The 11,650-nt window shown below is 54.2% G+C and overlaps 1 long non-coding RNA gene across 1 annotated transcript; it reads left to right on the top strand.

Moving 5' to 3' along the window:
* Nucleotides 1-2,990: 2,990 nt before the first annotated feature.
* On the top strand, nucleotides 2,991-7,803 carry LOC140599948 (uncharacterized). The gene is made up of 3 exons (XR_012003033.1): nucleotides 2,991-3,658; nucleotides 4,124-4,216; nucleotides 4,956-7,803. It is a non-coding gene; the product is annotated as an uncharacterized lncRNA (long non-coding RNA).
* The last annotated feature ends 3,847 nt before the right edge of the window (nucleotides 7,804-11,650 follow it).

The following is an 11,650-nucleotide window of genomic DNA, read 5'->3' as shown; positions in this document are numbered from 1 at the left end:
CTGGGCACAGAAACATGAGCTGACGGGGGCCAGCAGATCAAAATAACTTCCAAGAATAACCCGGCCTGCGTCGCTCCTCCTGCACTGCCCGGTGGAGGCCCGGCCGGGCCCCTGCACTTCCTCCCCAAACTCCCCAGGAATGAGGCTATCATGTCTCACATACCGAAATTCAATAAACTGAAACAATCAGAGGAAGTGTGGAGCTTTCTCCACATGGGGAGTGAAATGGGACCCTGCTTATCAAAGTGACGAGATTTGTTCAGTTGCTACAAACTTCCAAAGACTTCCTTTCCCAAAAGAAAGGCCGGGAGGAAGGTCGTGTCCTTCGGCCACCTCCATTGGGCCAAGAGCACCATCTGCTCCACTTGGAGCAAATCTTCAGCCGCTTCCCCCACCCCCACCCCAGCCCCCAGCTTTGCGACCCAGGGCCATGGAGGGAGCAATCCAGCTTCGAAGGGGGTCTGGGTGGAGGAGGCCCGACCACCTCTCAGTCCACAGCATGGGGAAGCCAGTGTGGCCTGTCACCTCCCTAGGGGTGGGGGAGGAGAGGGGAAGAGGGGCCTGAGGGGTAGCAAGGAGAGAAGGGAAGGGGAGCACAGAGAGGGATGAACTACAGGGGGAGGGGAGAGAGGAAGGGGCAAGGCCCCTCCTTGACACCTGCCTTTGGCACCTCCATACTTACCCACCGGCCCAAGCCCCTCAACCTCCAGGTGGTTCTCCTTGCCTCTGGCATCCCCTCTTCTGCTGCCTGCTGGCCTCTCACAGCCCGATAAATCTTCCTACAGTCTCATTCCCGTCATGCCCTCTTCCTATAGGCCACACACTTAGAGTAGAACACATCTGGGCAATGTGAATGGGGCTCTCGCTTCCCTGGCCCCAAGCAGGCCCCAAATCCTGTCCCGGGCCTTCAGCCACACCACCTCTCCATGTGCCCGCTGCCCTCTCTGGCCAGGCAAAGGCTCCTGCCCAACCTGCTGCACCACGGGCCTCCTCCCACCCCCCAGCCACCCCGCTGCCCCTGACGCCCTTGGGCTGGGATGCGCCTGACCGCCGTCCCCGTGCTCCCCTGCCAGCACCAAGGCTGGGATGGGCTCTGGAGAAGGAGGCACCTCGGAGTCTGCGGGCCTCCATCAGAGGAAGAGGCGCTCCAGGGGTAGATGGAAGTAGATTTGCCGAGGCTGACTGATGAACTCAGTGCCAGTTTATTGGTTTCCACGGAAGTGCCTTAAGAACAACTTCACCTGCTTTTTGAATGGCCTCAGTCTCGGATTGTCTTTAAGCAGAGAAGTCTATCAAAGGGAGCAGGCCTTTTATGAGATATGCGGGCCCTCTCTTTTGAAAGTCTCTGCTCTGGAGGGGCTCCCTGACTTTCCTGCTCCAGGAGCCAAGAACCAGTACCTGGGAGGATGAGTATCTCATTTGTGTCCTTGGGAGACTTCGCAATAATCAAGACTAAATTTAGACAGGGCTTCAGAATCCTCCTCAACACTACAAACCCAGCCGGTCAGAGTTGGCCTGTAAGGGTTGACGCCTATTTGCCCTACCTGCTCTAAATGAGGAGGACTCTGCATCCACCCCCCAGGGACAGGACACCTCAGTGCAGCACCCCAAGACCCCAGCTTGCTCTAACCTTCAGCCCACCTGCCCCCCCACCCCATTCTCTCCCCCATGGCTGGTGGGCTGGAGCCTGTGAACAGCACACTCCAGCTAGTAACCTCCTCCATGTGGCCCAGGCACATTCCCGTGCGCCTGGATCCCTCGGAGGCACTTCCAGGGCTTCTCTGTTATCAATCAGTCAATACCCACTGCACACCTCCCGCGAAGATCCTAACTGTGCTTGGCAGCTGAGCGGGGCGGGCACTCAGATCCATCTGATATCTAATGAGAGCTCAAAGTGGCTGCACTCAGGTTAAGTGCATCAGCTACAAAGAGAGAAAATTCAATTAAAAGTGCCTTAAGAAATAGGACATTTATTGTGTCACATAACAAGCACAGAGTCCACTAATCAGGCTCATGAAGGCACCCAGAGTCCTGGGAGCTCCCAGCTTCCCACTGTGTCCCGGGAGCCGGGTCTGTGCTCCTGGCAGAGCAGCACCTGCTGCAGGTGCCAGGGAAGGTCTGGGAGGGCTCTCCCTCTAGGGTCTCCTTGTCCTTAGTGGGAAGTGTCTTTCCCAGAAGTTCCCCCCCAACCGCCCCTTGGGTCCTGGAAGGCTGCACACCTCATCCTAATCCTAGGGCCCGCAAGCAGAAGGATCCCTTAGGATTGGCTCAAACCCCAGGAGACTTATTGGGACAAAAGAACACAGGGACCCCCTGTTTGGAGGCCACAGCAGTGCGGGCAGCGTGGGCACACAAACCAGGCGGGGAAGCCTGTAGCCCGCCTAAAGTCTCTACATAGACTTTCTTTTCTTTTTTTTTTTTTTAGTATGATGCCATTTTTTTTAATAAATTAATTTTTATTGGTGTTCAATTTACCAACATACAGAAAAACACCCAGTGCTCATCCCGTCAAGTGTCCCCCTCAGTGCCTGTCACCCATTCCCCCCCAACCCCCGCCCTCCTCCCCTTCCACCACCCCTAGTTCGTTTCCCAGAGTTAGGAGTCTTTATGTTCTGTCTCCCTTCCTGATATTTCCCACAATAGACTTTAAGATCCCCTAGGGCCTGCGGGCCAGACACGAAGTCAGGACTCCACCTCCCCTGGAGAAGCGACACCTTCGCCTGGGAGGGAGTGGGGCGGGAGGGACACATAGGCGCCTGTCAGTGTTGAGGAGCCGGTCCCCCGAAAGATCGCTGGGGCAGGTGTAAGAGCAAGAAGGGCCACCTTGCAACTGCTCTGGGCTCACATGGAGGAAAGCTGTTCTGGGACGAGGTGGGGACACTGAGCCCACACTTAAGAATGGACCAGATTCCAGGGGAAGGAAAGGCAGGCAGGGGGCGGGGCCACCAGACATTCCAGACCCAGAAAAAGCCCTGAGTTTTTCACATGACAGAGGAGTTTGCAGCTGTGGCTACAGCTAAGCCACTGGCAGGCCCACGGCTGTGTTTGTATTGAGTCCTTTTGATGACAGCATGAATTCTGAGAACAAAGCTTCCAGGCTGGGGTTGTGTAACTAGAACCCAGGGACAAAAATAGCCTCTCTCGCCATGCATATGTAGGGTCGGATCTGTCGCTTTGAGAAAGTGTTTCTGTCATTTATAAAACTTAGCGGGTTTCTCAAAAACCACAAAACAGGTGAATGGCGGGACATTTCTACTTGGCTGGTTTCATCGTGTATAATATTCTTTCAGTTATTCGATACTTTCCTATGTAACTTTTCCTTCTCTGATTGAAAAATCAGAGTGACTTTTCAAGGTATAACAGAGAATGATTTAGCAGATTAATAAAGGTTGGAGTTTTTATAGAAACGTGAAAGAGGGTAGCCGGGAACCAAGAGCAAATCTCGAGGAATAAAGCTCTCCTTAGAAAGACACATCCTCACACTAAGGCGGTATTTCTAAATCGAGTCAGGAAATGTCCCCAAAGACAACATAGCTCCCTTGTGTCCTGAGTTCCTGAATTGGATTTTTTAAAAAAATTTTTTTTTCTGAATTGGATTCTTATGCCCAAATGCTGGTCAACACAAAGTGAATAGTGAAGAGCTATGGATTCATAACAGGTAATAGGAGAAATTAAATTTAAATGAATAAATCTATTAATAAAACAGTATATAGATAATTATATCCAAATCTCTTTACCAACATAAAATGAATTGCATTTCTTATAACTTCCTTTCATATGTATCCATATATATTTGTTGCTTTTAAAGTATTTGCCATGACTTCAGCGTATTGTATTCTATGGGACGTGATTTTACAGACACTGTATTTTGTATACATTCTGTCATTTTTAATCACCATGTAATATATTCCATGGCAAAGTAACCATTACTATATTGTTGGGTTTTTAAAATTCTTATAATTCTACCTTCATGCCTCATTGTAAATATAGCTTTCTCCTAATTGGAATTATTTCATTCTCCAGAACAGAATTACGGGGTCAACCTGTAGAATGCTGTGGCTCTTAATGATAACTCTTCCAAATTCCTTTCCAAAATAATCATACAAATCTGTATTTCCATCAGGAATCCTTGGATATTCCCATTTACCTGGTGTTTCACCAGCATCTCTGTTGTTACCACGACTGGATATCTGCATTGCTCTGTGCTTCATTACGAGTGAGTTCCGTGAGTAAAGAACAGTCACTGATTTCATTAGTTCACTTTAATTTCAACTGTTGTGAACTGTGAACTTTCTCGGCCACTTTTTAGAGAATTTTATATGCTTGGACATTTGTAAGAACCTTTTATATATTCTTCACACCTCTGGCATTTATTGCAAATCTATGTCCTGTTACACAACATTACTGCCTCACCGTTTATTATACTTCCTACAGGCCAAGCTCTGTGCTGAGCAGCCTCACTATAACTGCGTGTGAGGAAGCACCATCCCCATTTTATAGATGGGAAAATAGAGGCTCCACCACTTAGACATTTTGGTCACCAACACAAAGCTAAAAACCGTGAGCCCTGATTCCAGATGGTCCCCTACTGCCCTGCATGGTCCCATATTCTTACAGCGTCTTTCTATCTTAGCATATTTTGGTTACTTGGGCTATAACATTGTGGTTTTTAATTCTATATAATCATGTATGTCCATATTGTTTTATTTTTTTTTATATTGTTTTGAATTTTTCATTTCTCTGTAACCACAACTGATGCTAAACATGCTTTCGTTGACTTTGCTTAATAAGGGTATTGTAAGAAGCCCCAGTGAACAGTTTCCAATCTCATTCTATAGAGGGATTTTGACATCTGAGGCATCTCTGGAAGTAAACCGCCACCGAGACACAGAGATTTTTTTCATCACAGAGTTTTAATTTAGAAGGTTGTTTTGTTTTTTTTTTCTGTAACTCAGATCTACCCTAGATGAGTAATAACATCTTCCAAGAAGGAGAAGAAAAATGGGGCCCTAACCAGTTGTGCTTTGGTCGGAGAGCAGAAGTGAAAAAGACATGAAGACTCTGAACTAATTGTCCCTTGACGCCCCAGTTTATTCTGGGGCTTGTCGCTACCAAATGCCAGACTGAAGCGGCCTTGCTTTTAAGTCCAGCAGTGAATCCGTGCTCTTGAGGGCTGACCCTCCCATCGCTGACAGTCCAGGCCAAGCGCAGACACCCCCATGGCTCCTGAGCTTTGTCTGCTGCTTGCGTTTTGTCAAACTGGGACACAAACCCTGAGACTCAGGCCCGTCTCCTCTGTTCCCAGCCTGGCCCGGCTCCTGTCACCACATGACCCCTCCTGGGGCGCTGCCCGAGTGTCAGCCGCTGGCCAAGCTCCCCTTTGAGCTTCCTCCCGTAGCCCCGGGGCTGGCAGCTCACCCAGCCCAGGTTCTGAGAACCTCGGCTCTGCTGCTGAGTCTCCGAGGTGACAAGGGATTCCTAAAGCACTGCTACTGTCACTTGGGGATACAGACCCTTTGATCTACGAAAGCACCGCTGCTGCAGCTGCCCTTCTGGGCGATCCTAACAAAGGAGGTGATTCCCATCAAAGAATCAGTTCCCGCAACTTCTCCCAAGGCGACACCACACTCCTGACAGGTGGTTCCGACCGTCCCTCCCGGAGGCCGCGGAGGACCCCGGGGTTTCCCTCGGGTGCCCCCCGCCGCGGCCCTTGCAGTGGGTGCCAGCCTTTGCTTCCTGCCTTACCTCCTGGGAACGGGAGCTGGAGCCTGCCTTTCACCGCCTTAGCTCCGACTTCACTGCTTTTCCTAAACTCTTGCATCTGCCGATTTACGGGCCTGGCGCCCTCTTCTCTTCCCCCTCATGGCTGCTTGCATTTCCCTGGCCACCCAGCTCGTCCTTCCCACCACCAGCCCCCTGTCCCCGCTGTCTCCCAGGGGCCACGGGGGCCCCCAGCCCTGTCCACCGGCTGCACCCCGCAGGCCCTGCAGGCGCAGCTCGCTCCTGCTGAGGACCCTCTGTGCATGTTCTCTTCCTGGGCCACAGTCCATGCTGGGGCTACGACACCCATCCCTCCTATGTATGATAGTAGTGGTTCATGGTATTTATTGTAATGGTGACTCCGTTTTTAGGAATGAGACAAACAGGCCACCGCACAGAGCGCCACAGGCCGGGGCGGGCACAGCTCTAGCTTCCCCCCATCTGGAGGTTAGAGTCCCACATCAGGTGTGACAGGCAGGGCTGTGCTCTCTCCCAAGGCTCTAGGGGAGGCTCCTCTGCTGCCTCTTCCAGCGCCAGAGGCCCTGGGGGTCCTGAGCTGGTGGCAGCAACTCTGCAGGCTCTGACGGATGTCCCTTCATCCCAGGTAGCTGCTCCCTCCTCCTGTAAGGAGCCCAGGCAAACTGGAGTAGGGCCCACCCTGATGACCTCATTCCAGCTTGATCACATCTGCCAAGACCCTCTTCTCAAAGGAGGTGACATTCACAGGCACAGGTTGTTAGGGCTTCAGCGCACCCTGGGACTGGGTTTGGGGGGGACACAGCTAAACCCTTAACATAGGCAAAGTCCTTGCAGCCTCCTACCCCATTATCCGGCTCTGCATTTCCCTCCCCAGCCTTCCCCTATCTGCTCCCAGCCCCATCCCAGTAACCAGCACGAGATAGGAGGGAAGATGGGCTCATAATGGGGTGGGATTAAAAGTCTTCCACTCACAGAAGACTCCCTGATGTGGGGGTTGCATGCGTCCATGAAGGACTGAGGAAGGACTGGGGCCTTGGAATCATTTCTGGAGGCATTGGCTTGGTTTGCTGATGCCAAGTCTGGCAGTAGGGCCCTGGGTCCCTGCACTCGCCTGCGCCCAGCTGTGAGCTGCTCACTTCTTCAGGGTGGAAAGAAATGTCAGGGAGAGATCTGCAAACATGAAGGGCTCAGGTTCTTCAAAACCAAAAGGGCTACCGTGAAGAGACGGGTGGTCCAGACGGAGTGGCTCACATTTCCACTTTCATGGAGGAACCACATTGGGGGACACCACGGGCAGGATACCAGTGATCCCAGGCCAGTATGACAAACAACACACATGTGGTCAGGGTCCTATCTGGTGCCTACAGCTGCCTCAGTCAATCAGTTGGAGGTAGCTGGTTCCTCGAAGCCTGGAGGTGACCTTCAACCCCCCCCCCACCCCCCACCCCCCCCGCCCACCCATAGCGGGGGCAGATCAGCAATCGCAAAGACCTGACCTGGAGATGGAATCTGTCTGCCATCCTTTGTCTGGACCTGGAAGGACAAATGTTCCTGAAGTTCTGCCCTGAGCTGCTTTGGGCCACTGTGGCCCATGTGATGGGCAGATGAGCCCCCCTCCCTGGTTTCTGTGTTGCGGGGCCAGGAATGAGGGAGCGGGGACCATTTCCCTGTGTCTACCTAGGGCTGGGGCCAGCCCCCAATGCCTTGTTCCTTTACCCTCAGCCCTGCTCGGGCTGTAATGAAGGACGCCCTGAGTTCCAGCCCGTGGCTCGAAAGGCTGGTGGGGAGAGGGAAGCTGGGGCCGCTCGCAGATCCTCCTCTGCGAGAGTGTCTACGGTGGGAGGCTGCAGGCTCTGGGGCAGTTTAGAATCAGCCATCTCGGGGATCCCTGGGTGCCTCAGCGGTTTAGTACCTGTCTTTGGCCCAGGGCGTGATCCTGGAGTCCCGAGATCGAGTCCCACGTCAGGCTCCTGGCATGGAGGCTGCTTCTCCCTCCTCCTGTGTCTCTGCCTCTCTCTCTCTCTGTCTATGATAAATAAATAAATAAATCTTTAAAAAGAAAAAGAATCAGCCATCTCCTCTGAAAGTGGATATAATCATATATATTCCTGGTTTTTAAAAATGTGTGCTGCATCAAAGTTCAAATTCAAACAATAGTTATTCATTTAACAAATAGATTTTAGTGCCTCCTTCAGATATTTACTTTTAGGGGTACCTGGGTGGCTCAGTCGGTTAAGCATCTGCCTTTGACTCTGAGGTCATGATCCCAGGGTCCTGGGATTGAGCCCCGTGTCCAGCTCCTTGGTCAGCAGAGGGTCTGCTTCTCCCTCTGCCCCTCCCCCTGCTCACACTTTCTCTTTCTCTCTCCAATAAATAAATAAAAATCTTTTTTAAAAGATTACTTTCTAAAAGGGTCCATCAGGGATCCCTGGGTGGCTCAGCAGTTGAGCGTCTCCCTTCCGCTCAGGTCATGATCCCGGAGACCTGGGGTCCAGTCCCACAACAGGCTCCCTGCAGGGAGCCTGCTTCTCCCTCTGCCTGTACCTCTGCCTCTCTCTGTGTCTCTCATGAATAAATAAATAAAATATATTAAATAAATTAATTAATTAATTAATCCATCGTTTGTCCTCTAGGTACCTACTCTTATGCCACATCTTTAATGCTCTTTTATTCATAATAACTCATTATGATACAAGCTGTACAGTGTCAGCGACACCTGTACACCTGGCTGTCGGGAATGAATTGAAATACACTTCAGTAGGCGCCCACTGTTGATCAGACGTAAAAGGAAATAGCAGATAACGGAGTGTAAATCTGCACATGGGCAGTGAACTCCAGGCAATGTCCTGCACCTGCCACCGGCCCAGCCCGCAGGGACCCTCCTCGGGTGGCACATGCTCCCATCGGGCTCCTCCCCCAGGCAGAGCCCCAAGTAACCCCAGCGGCAGCAGCAGCAAACGTTGACTTACTTCCCCAGAGTCAGATTGGGAAATAGGACCCCCTGCATGCTCAGACCCGGACTGGGGCAGGAGGTGGGTGAAAATGGGAAGGAAGGGGCTCCTCCGCTGTTGACTTTTTAACTCACATTCAGCAGTTTGTTTGGGGCTCGCTCCCTCTGGCCCCATGTCCTCCTCGGGGTGTCGGCTGCACCTCCGCAGGCCTCCCCCCTTCCCCCCCTCACTGGGTCCTGCCTCCCCCCCTCTCCGCTGCAGTTTGCAAACGTATTTCCTTCTGTGCTCCTGACTGGGGGGCCACACCCCCCTCCCCAAAGCAGCCACAGACACAGACAAGGGGTGAGAGATTGAAAAGGTGAACGGGGAGGAAGCCGGGGTGAGCCAAGGAAAGCCTCAGTCATGGGGCAAATCTGGCCGAGTGTCAGCCACTGCAGAGCAAAGGTCACCTGCAGAGGCCCAGGGACAGCTGGCCATGCCCAGGCCCTCGGACGCCCAGCGCTGATGGGGCAGCTGGGGAAGAGCGTGGCCTTGGCTGGGCAGCTGGGGCCAGCTGTGCAGGAGCCGGTCGCTTCTCAAAGGAAGATGATGGGATGCTAGTGTTTACCTTCCCACACTTGCCACAGCTAGCGTGTGTTTTGGGGGGGTGTGTATGTGTGCATGTGGTTTTGCTGTTCACTGGAGGGTCTTGTCTTCCCTGCCCTTGACCATTCATGGGGGTCGCATGCAGCCAAGGTCACCGCCTTCTGTGTCTATTTACAAGGCACTGTGTAGTGTCACTGCGCTGAACATCAAGCCACCACCACCTCTGATCCCGAAGTACAGAGAGGCTCAAACCCTGAGAATTAAGCTCAAAGTACCTCAGGTGGTGGATATACCTCCCCTGGGACTTTCTCAAAAGTGTCACTGTGGCCAGCCACACACGGGGCACCTCCCCGATAGTACAGGTGTGCAGGGGGCTCGGCAGGCAACAGACTCTTAGCCGCCTGGATGAGCAAGGCCGACTGGTCCTGCAGGCTGGGGGGTGGGGTGGGTGCTGAGTGCCTCAGACCCTCCCTGCCCCCCGGCGCTCCTCCCCACCCTCGGGAGCCTGGGATCCAGCCCAGACACCCCTTGTCTGGGCCCCAAGGTGAAGGACAGCCGACCGTGAATCAGCCACTCTGCTCAAATGCTTGGGTCTCAGCAGTGTGTGAAACATATCACATCAAAACATCCCTAAAAATAAGGGCTGATGTCATGAGGCTGGCCACTGGGAGCCTGAGGTGAAAGGGCAGAAAGGAAGCGCAAACCCCTTGCCGTGTGTCACTCCTAAGGCTTTTTTTGTGAAGACGCTGAAGAACCAAGTACAAGCACATGGTGCCCTCCAACTTCAGAAAGACCCTGAGATGCCTGCTTCCCAGATAAGCTGACGGAACAGGAAACTGTCTCAAAATTTGTTTCTTCCGATTGCAACTCCACCACCAAGAGCCTCTTCTCTCCGCCCCATGCCTCTCCTCCCTCCTCCCAGGGCTCCCTGTCCTTCCTCCCTCCTCAATGCCTCTCCTCCCTCCTCCCAGGGCTCCCCCTCCCTCCTCCCAGGGTTTCCCCCTCTCCTCCCACCTCCATCCTGTTCCTCCTCCTTCCTGCCTCCCTTCCCTCCTCCCTCCTGCCTCCCCTTCTCTCCTCCCTCCTGTCTCCCCCTCCTCCTCCCAGGGCTCCCCCTCCCTCCTCCCAGGGCTTCCCCCTCTCCTCCCTCCTGCCTCCCCTCCCTCCTCCCTCCCCATCCCTCTTCCCTCCTCCCTCCTGCCTCCCCTCCCTCCTCCCTCCCCATCCCTCCTCCCTCCTCCCTCAGGCCTCCCCTCCCTCCTCCCTCCCCATCCCTCCTCCCTCCTCCCTCCTGCCTCCCCTCCCTCCTCTCTCCTGCCTCCCCTCCCTTCTCCCTCCTGTCTCCTGTTCCTCCTCCCAGGGCTCCCCTTCTCCTCCCACCTGCTTCCCCTTCCTCCTCCCTCCCACTCCCTCCTCCCTCCTGCCTCCCTCCCTCCTCCCTCCTGTTTCCCCCTCCCTCCTCCCAAGGCCTCCCACCCCCCACAGAGCTGCTCCTGGTTCTACAGGCCACCAGGCAGCCCCTTCTTTGCCTTTCTCCCTGCCCTCACAGACCCTGACCTCAGGAGTATACTGAGCCTCTGGAGGGAGGCTGGTGCCCCAGGGGGCGCCGCTGGGCCAGGGGTCCGCAGCTCGGAGGAGCTTTCAGGGGCCGGAGGCCCAGGAAGGCCAAAGCCCAGCATGCGGAACGATTTTATTTTATGAATGTTAACACGCGAGAAGCTCATAACACGGCCAAGTGGTTATGAGCTCAAAAGCTTTGTGAGAGATTTTCTCCGAGGACTCGTTAATGTGGTCTTTTAATGGAATACTCCCGAACCTGAATCCCTAACTGGAGCTATAAATAGGCTGGTAAGTGCCTGGCAGGGAAGCAGCCCCGCCGAGGGCCCTCCCGGACAGGGTGTGTGTGCGGGCACCTGGGGGGGGGGGTGGTCACAGGGCCCGGGATAGTCCCCGCCGCCCCCCAAGCCCAGGGCCCAACTCCTGGGGTTGCTGGCCCCGTGACTCATGCCGCCCCAGCCCTGCCCCGGGCCACTCTCCTGAAATACATACAGTTGAGGGAAATTTCTTGGGGTATTTTTGGGAGACAGCTGTTGGTGACTGGAGCCTGGAGTGACGGGTGGCTGGGTGGGTGCAGCCGGGCGCAGAGGTCCCGGTGCCCTGTCCTCCTGCGGGGCCAGAGGGGGGCTCCAGCAAGCCCTCGGCAGATGTTGCCAAAATGAAATTTCAGCTCCTGTGTGGTGTCGGGCGCTCCCCCACTTGCAGGGGCCCGCAGCGAGCATGCCACATGGGGCCATCACCCTCTGTCTGTCTGTCTGTCACCTGCTCAAGCGGCGCCCACACCTGCCTGGGAGGACCTGCTCCTGCAGGGCCACCTC

Source organism: Vulpes vulpes, chromosome 1 (genome assembly GCF_048418805.1).
Source record: "Vulpes vulpes isolate BD-2025 chromosome 1, VulVul3, whole genome shotgun sequence".
NCBI classification, from domain to species: Eukaryota; Metazoa; Chordata; class Mammalia; order Carnivora; family Canidae; genus Vulpes; species Vulpes vulpes.
The sequence above is the reverse complement of the archived record's forward strand: the minus strand, read 5'-3'. Positions and strand labels throughout refer to the sequence as shown.